This window comes from Chiloscyllium punctatum, chromosome 47, assembly GCF_047496795.1.
Source record: "Chiloscyllium punctatum isolate Juve2018m chromosome 47, sChiPun1.3, whole genome shotgun sequence".
Classification (NCBI taxonomy): domain Eukaryota; kingdom Metazoa; phylum Chordata; class Chondrichthyes; order Orectolobiformes; family Hemiscylliidae; genus Chiloscyllium; species Chiloscyllium punctatum.
The window spans coordinates 18,646,065-18,653,896 of NC_092785.1; the positions used below are offsets into that span (position 1 = coordinate 18,646,065).

General features: G+C 41.8%; 1 protein-coding gene across 1 annotated transcript in view; it reads right to left on the minus strand.

Moving 5' to 3' along the window:
• The window catches only part of LOC140468655 (NACHT, LRR and PYD domains-containing protein 12-like), a 31,988-nt gene extending 26,666 nt beyond the window's left edge, over positions 1 to 5,322 (minus strand). The window contains exon 1 of the mRNA XM_072564738.1: positions 5,270 to 5,322. The gene's annotated coding sequence lies outside the window, so the exon portion shown is untranslated. The remainder of the gene's footprint in view (positions 1 to 5,269) is intronic.
• Positions 5,323 to 7,832: the final 2,510 nt, after the last annotated feature.

Here is a 7,832-nt window from a genome sequence, read left to right on the forward strand (position 1 = left end):
TAGAAAGGAACTCAGAGATGGACTGAGTCGAGCCAGGAGGGGGCACGATAAAGGCTTGGCAAGAAGGATTATGGAGAATCCAAAGGCATTTTATTCATACGTGAGGAATAAGAGAATGATCAGGGAGAACGTAGGGCCGATCAAGGATATCAGAGGGAACCTGTGCGTGGAGTCCGATCAGATTGGAGAAGCCTTAAATGAGTTTTTTGCTTCGGTTTTCACCAAGAAAAGGGAACTTGTTGTAAATAAAAACTTTGAGGAGATGGAATACGGTCTTGACCAGATCAAAATTAATGAAATTGATTTGCTGGAAAGTTTGGAAAAAATTATGATTGATAAGTCCCCAGGGCCAGGCCAGATTTATGCTAAGCTGCTCTGTGAAGTGAAAAGAAGATTGTTCAGCTGCTGGCGAGGATATTTGCCTCTTTAGTCTCTATGGGAGTCGTACCAGAGATTTGGAAGGAGGCGAATGCTGTTCCTCTTTTCAAGAAGTGTAATAAGGAAACTTCTGGCAGTTACAGACCAGTCAGTCATAAGTCTGTGGTTAGCAAAGTTTTGAAAGACTTCTCATGGATAGGATGTATAACTATTTGGCAAACGATAATGTGATTAAAGGCAGTCAGCATAGTTTTGTGACGGGAAGGTCATACCTCACAAATCTTATTGAGTTCTTTGAGGAAGTGTCAATACAGGTCGACGACATTCAAGCAATGGATGTGGTGTATATGGACTTCAGCAATGCATTTTATAAGGTTACGCATGGTGGGCTCATTATTAAAGTCAGAAAGTATGGGATACAGGGAGATTTGGCTATCTAGATTCAGAATTGAATGGCTCACAGAAGGCAAAGAGTGTTTGTAGATGGAAAGTATTCTGCCTGGATGTCAGCGTTGATTAGCATTCCGCAGGACTCTGTTCTCGGGCCTCTGCTCTTTGTAGTTTTTAGAAATGACTTGAATGAGGAGGTTGAGGGGTGAGTTCCTAAATTTGCAGATGAACAAAGGTTGGGCGTGTCGTCGTTTGTATTAAGGGCTACTGAAGGCTGCAACGCAGCATAGACAGGATGTAGAGCTGAGCTGAGAAATAGCTGATAGAGTTCAACCTGAATAAATGCGGATTAAAGACCGGATTCTTGGCAGTGTGGAGGAACAGAGGGATCTGGGTGTACATAGTTCCCTCAAAGTTGCCAGACAAGTGGATAGGCTTGTTAAGCAAGCAGATGGTGTTTTGGCTTTCATTAACAGGGGATGGAGTTTTAGAACCACGAGGTTTTGCTACAGTTCAACAAATCCCTGGTGAGGCCACACTTGCAGCATTTTTCCCAGTTCTGTTCGCCTTACTATGGGAAAGGCACAGAGGCTTTGGAGAGGGTGCAAAGAAGATTTACCAGGATGCTGGTAAATCCGTTGGAGGTCTTTCCTGGGACTTGGAGAGCTGGAGAGAATGACAAAGAGAGAAGACCTGATCGAGGTATATAAGATTATGAGTGGAATATATAGAGTCAATAGCCAGAGACTTTTCCCCAGGGCAGGGTTGACAATTACGAGGAGTCATAGTTTGAAAATATTCGGAGCAAAGTATGAAGGAGACATCGGACGTACGTTCTTTACGCAGAATTATGAATGCATGACATGCGTTGCCCGTTGTGGTGGTGGTAACAGAGTCATTAGGGACATTTAAGCGACTGTTGGACGTGCATATGGATAGCAGTGAGTTGAGGGTGCGTCGGTTAAGTTATTATATTTTGACTTTGGATTAAAGCTCGGAACAACATCGTGGGCCAAAGGGCCTGTTCTGTGCTGTATTTTCCAATGTTCCATCTCTAAATACTTTTGCTTAAGTGCAAACCTATCTATCTCAATTTTAAAATTAACCACTAATCCAGCATTCGCTACCAATAATGGAAAACAGTTGTAAATATACACCACCCTTTGTGTGTAGAAATGCTTCATAACATCTCATCTGAAGGGTCTTGCCCTCATTGTCAGACGATGTCCCTAGTTCTGGAATCTCCAATCAATGGAAATAGTTTACTTTTTCCCCCCCACTATCTTGGTTTGATTATTGATTAGGTAATCTCTTACACTTCTAAATTACATAGAAAATGTTCGTATAGACTTTCCTCATAACATAAACACTGAAGTAAAGATATCATTCTTGGAAACATTTATTATGGTCCCTCCATACCAATAATTCCTTACTACGATATGGTGCCCAGATCTGCTCACAGTGCTCCAAGTGGGGACTTATCAGATTTTAGATATCTATAACATACATTCTGCAAATTAGTATCCTGTCCATAATATATAAAATCTAGCATTCCATTGCCAGTTTTGATTACTTTTCCGTAGTTGTTTGTTAATTTTTTGAAAGATTTATGCACCTGAACGCCCCAGGCATTCGTTGTATTTAAATTATTGCAGTCTCGAAAAAAAAGGAGAAAGTGAGGATTGCAGATAAAGTCATAGCGTCATAGAGATGCACAACACGGAAACAGACCTTTCAGCCCAACCAGATATGCCGACCAGATATCATAACCTAATCTAGACCCACCCGACAGCACTTGCCCGATATGCCTCAAAACCCTTCCTATTTATATAACAATTCAAATGCCTTGTTTTTAATGTTATAATTGTACCAGCCTCCACTACATGATCTGAAGATGATCACATTGGCGTTTGTGGACTTGGCTGTGTATAAATCAGCTGCCACTTTGCAAATAACGTAACTCTGCAGAGATTGTTTATATTAATGCCTGTCTTTGCTTTAATGTTTACAAATAAGGCGATCGATACACTTCAAATCCTGTCTTTTGTCTTTTTACAGTGCGCCAGAGGACGTATTTTTAAGGCTGGCCTGTCTTTTGCTCATCCATTGTATAAAGGCGAATAATAACATTTGGGGCTGGGTTATTCTTAACCTTGAGCCTCAAACTCCGATTTCAATCTGGAGCTGTGAGTCCTAACAGAATGATCAAGATAAAATTACCCTATCGGCTGGTTTGGATCGTGCAAACACAAGAGTCACAGAAGTGTTATCACGTCGAGGAATGCTTTTCAGCCCCTTGAGGGAGCTGACTGAAACGCTTGGCATTGATCTTCCTGGGTGAATAGTAGCAACCTCTTCGAGGCCCCAGGTTGTGACGAGGGGCGCCTCCCCTGTCGGTTCAACCATTTCTTCACTGGCCTTTCGGGACCTGCTGTCACTCACCTACTGCACCACCAGGTGCCGCCTCGCTCTGTTGGAGCAGTCCATTCACCGAGCCCCCGAGCGCTTTCTTGCAGCTCCACTGGGGTTCATCCTCTGCACAGAGTGGGAACTGGGGAGGAAGGGTGTTTTATTTTTGTTGTTTTCCTCCCTCCAAACACCAGCAGAACCCCTTTCAGGGAACCCCTTTGGAGAGTCAAAAAGTAAATAGTAGCAAAGAGCAAGACAAAGTCAGAAAGAAGAGGAAAGACTTATTAATACAAATGAAATAAAGTGATTAAGTAAGAGAGAGAGAATGAAAGAGAAAGAGAGACACAAATGAAAAACAAGGAAGGAAGAGAATATGGAGAGAGAGAGGCAGGTAGGGAGACAGAGTGTTACCGAGATTGAAAAACTGATAGGGAAATGCAGACAGAGTTGGCAAGGGAAAGTAAAAAAAAAGTCAGAGAGAAACAGACAGGAGTTAAGGAAAGACATGGAAAAACTAAGGGGATACTCATCATTTCAGTGGATCCCAACTCCCTCGATTGTTTCTCACACTCCCTATCTCCCATGAGGGATTGGCTCTGCTCGTGGGCTTTGCTCCTGCTGTGTCCGCACGGCAAAAGCTATCAGAATCTAAAAGGGTTGTGCTGGAAACGCACATTAGAGCAAGATGCATCCAAGAAGTAGATGAGTCGACGTTCCAAGCATAAGCTCTTCATTGTGAAGGGCTTCATTCCTGATGAATAGCTGATGCCTGAAACGTCGACTCTGCTGCTCCTTGGATGCTGCCTGACCTGCTGCACTTTTTCAAAGCCACTCCCAACTAGAAAGTACGCTGATCCATCCTTTTCCAGTACAAAATGGATAATCTCACACTTGCTTACATTAAATTCCTACTGTCACAAGTTTTTTTTTTCTCACACTCTTGCTCTATCGACATTGCTTTGTAACTTTATGCTATCATGTATACTGTCTTATAATATTGCTTACCATTTTGTCATGTACACAACTGCATCTGACTATTTAAGCCAAATTGGAATTAAATGAAATGGAATGAAATGAAATGAAATGAAACGCCCTAATAAACCTCTTTGTGTGGCACCACTGGTCAATTCCTGACAATGAGAAATGCTAATCATTATCCCTAGCCTCTGCCATCTACCATCTACCATTTTCCCAATCTTTCTGTGGGTTTCTACCTGCACAGTCTTTTATTTGGGACATTATTAAATGCCTCTGGACGTCCACTACAAACAACATCAATATAGATTCCCAGTCCCCTTTTTCAGTCATCATTCTAAATCATTCAATAATCAGGCATGATTACCTATCACAAGTACATGATGGCTCTGCCTGATTAACTGAACGTATTTGGGGTGCTCAGCGATCACATATTTGATTATAAACTTGAATAATTGGCCCTCCATTGAGTTTAGGTGAACGGATCTTTAATTTCCTGCTTTTTCTCTGTCACCCTTCTTAAAAAATACAAAGTGACATACAGTTTACAATCCAGAAGGATGACTCCTGTGTCCAGAGACGGCTGAAAGGCTAAAGTAAGGGAGGTTATAATGAATTCACCCCTCCCCCACTCAGTTTAACATCCTGAGATGAAGTTGGTCTTGTCTAAATTCAACAACAAGGGTGGAATAAGGTTAGTGGACGATGTGAACAATATGACTGTCACGAACTTTGTCAGGCATTCAGTCAAAAACTTATTGTCACTATTACTGGTTAGTGCTATTTGAAATAATATCCTGTAATGTCTTGGGATAAGTCGGGTTTTGAAGATAAACTTAAAGTTTCTTTTAGAATTAGTCAAAACGTCAATTTTCCACAACAATAGTCGCAATGCCAACCAATTATATCCACCCTTCATTGACCTCAAACAACTTTTATCTGTGCAAAGCTATGTTTGAGGAGTCACACTCCTGGAGTGTTAGAAGATGATGGCACAGCGATTGAACATTTTAAAAAAGCACTCGATGGTAAAAGTCCAACAAAAATAAAGAAGGAAATGAAAGAACAGGATTTTGGAAGAAGCAAATACAAATAATTAAGGCAGGTTTGTGCTTACTTGAAAGGTAGATATTTGTCTTCACTGCAGGGTCCTTTTTGGTTCGATCTTATGCCCACGTAGAAAGATAAAGAAACTGGTTGCGATGCAACGAACCCAACGTTACAATGTTGAATAAGTTCAAAGTTCTGTAAAGCCTATTGATGGAATGACAATCAGATGGAAGCTTTCACTGTGTTTGCAAAACATTAATGAGAGTTCAGGGCGATACTGATCTTGTAATCTTGGTTTCACTGAGATAAATAACTGAACTTTGTGAACAGGCAGGTCCCATTATTACTTTCTGAAAGCAATAAAAATTCTGAATCAAGGTGAGAGTTGATTGGTTATCTTGGGGACAAAGGCAAATTTAACAAAAATGAACCCTGAGGATTACTGGAAGAAGACGTCTGTTAATTAAATTTCATCCATGTTCGATTTCAGTCAGTGAAGGAACTGAGGGCGAACTTTCACTTTTCAAGCAGTTTCAATTTCAATAAATCTGTTAGAATTCTTTGAGGAGGTAACACGCAAGTAAAACCAAGGAGAACCAATGAATGGTAATTCCCTGAACTTCTAGAAGGCCTTTGATAAAGTTCCACACAGGAGGCTACTGAGTAAGATAAGCGCCGATGGTGTTAGAGGCAAGGCACGATCATGCATAGAAACTTGCCTGTCTGGATGAAGGCAGTGAGTGGGGATAAAAGGATCATTCTCAAAATAGAAGCCGTTGACTCGTGGTGTTCTGCAAGACTCAGTGTTGGGACCACAACCTTTTACTTTATAAATCAATGATCTAAATGAAGGAACTGAGGGCATTCTGGTTCGGCTTGCAGATGATACAAGGAATGGTATAGGGACGGGTAGCATTGAGGAGCGGGGAGACTGCAGAAGGAATTTGACAGATTAGAAGAGTGGGCAAATAAGTAGCAGATAGAATTCAACGTCGGAAAATGTGAGGTCTTGCAATTCGGTAAGAAGAATAGAGACATGGAGTATTTACGAAATAGGGTGAAGGTTCAGAAATCGGAAGTACAAAGGGACTTGGGAGTCCGAGTGCAGATTCTCTTTAAGTAAACTTGCAGGGTGAATCAGCAGTCAGGAAGGCACTTATTTCGAAAGGAGTGGAATATAAAAACAGGGATTAACGTCTGAAGAGTTATAAAGTACTGGTCAGACGACATTTAAAGTATTGTGAACTGTTTTGAGCGCCATATCTAAGGAGGGGTGCAGTGATCCTGGAGCAGGTCCAGATGGCTTCATGAGAATTATCCCAGAAATGAAAGGTTTAACATAGGAGGATTCTGGGTTCATACTTGATGGAGTCTGGAAGGATTTGGGGGAAGGAAGGAAATCTACTTGAAACATACTGAACGGTCTGGACAGTGCGGAAATCAGGAAGACGTTTCCATTGACAGGAGAGGCGAGGATCTAAGGGCACAGATTTGTAGCAAAGGCTAGACAGTTTATATTGAAGATCGGGAGAAACTTCTTTAACCAGAGAGTGCTGAATCTAGCGAATTCACAGCCACATAAGGACGTGGAAGCCGGGGTATTGAGTTTATTTAAGATGGAGACAGGTTTTGATTGACAAGAGGAGAAAGCAGGAGAATGAGTTTGAAATACCTGATCAGCCATTATTGAATAGTCGAGTATACTCGATAAGCTGAACGGTTTAATTTCTGCCGCAATTTCTTTTGGTCTTATGGTCTTCATCATGTGTCACTTGTCAAAGGACTGACTAAGGAAGCTTATTCTCCTTGTTTCCTAGTTGTAAAGAACGGTGATGAGATCTTTCTGTGGCAGTATTGGGCTGGAAGAGACAATGAACTGAATGCATTTTATGTGCTGTGCACAATTTCTGCTTCCATCCAAGGGCTAGTTAAATCGTGACTTTGGAAAAAGTGAAATTACCGACTCCTTTGAACCAAGGTTTGCACGATGGCTTATTCGATAACACTATTGCCTCACAGCGCCAGGGAACTGGGCTCAGTTCCACCCTCAGCTCGCTGACAGTGTGGAGTTTACACATTCTCCCCGTGTCCAGATTGGTTTCCTCCAGGCATTCCAATTTCCTCCCATAGTTCAAAGATGTGCAGGGGTGGTGGATTGGCTGTGCTGAATTACACATAGCGCTCAGGGATGTGGAAATTAGGTGTGTCTGTCATGACAAGATGCAGGGTTACAGGGTTAGGGTAGAGTGATGGTTCTGGTCGGGGGTGGGGGGCGGGGGTGTACATTGGAGAGTTGGTTTGGACTCATTGGGACAAATGGTCTGCTTCCACACTGTAGGTTTCTAAGGATTACGAAATTAATTCTGCCTGTTTTAAGCATACAACTATCTAATTCTTTCCAGTGGACATTAGATTGTTTTTTCTCATGAGACTTTGGACTGATTTAGGTTTTAAATGTGGCACATGGAATGTAGAATAGTACAGCACATATCTGACCCTCTCTCTTCCTCTGGCTATTAGGAGGTATGTAATAGAGACTGCACCTTTTTTATTGCTGAGTCATCCAAGATGTCCTTTCTCATTGCAGCTGTGGCATGCTTCGCCACCACTTTTATACCTATCTCCATCAT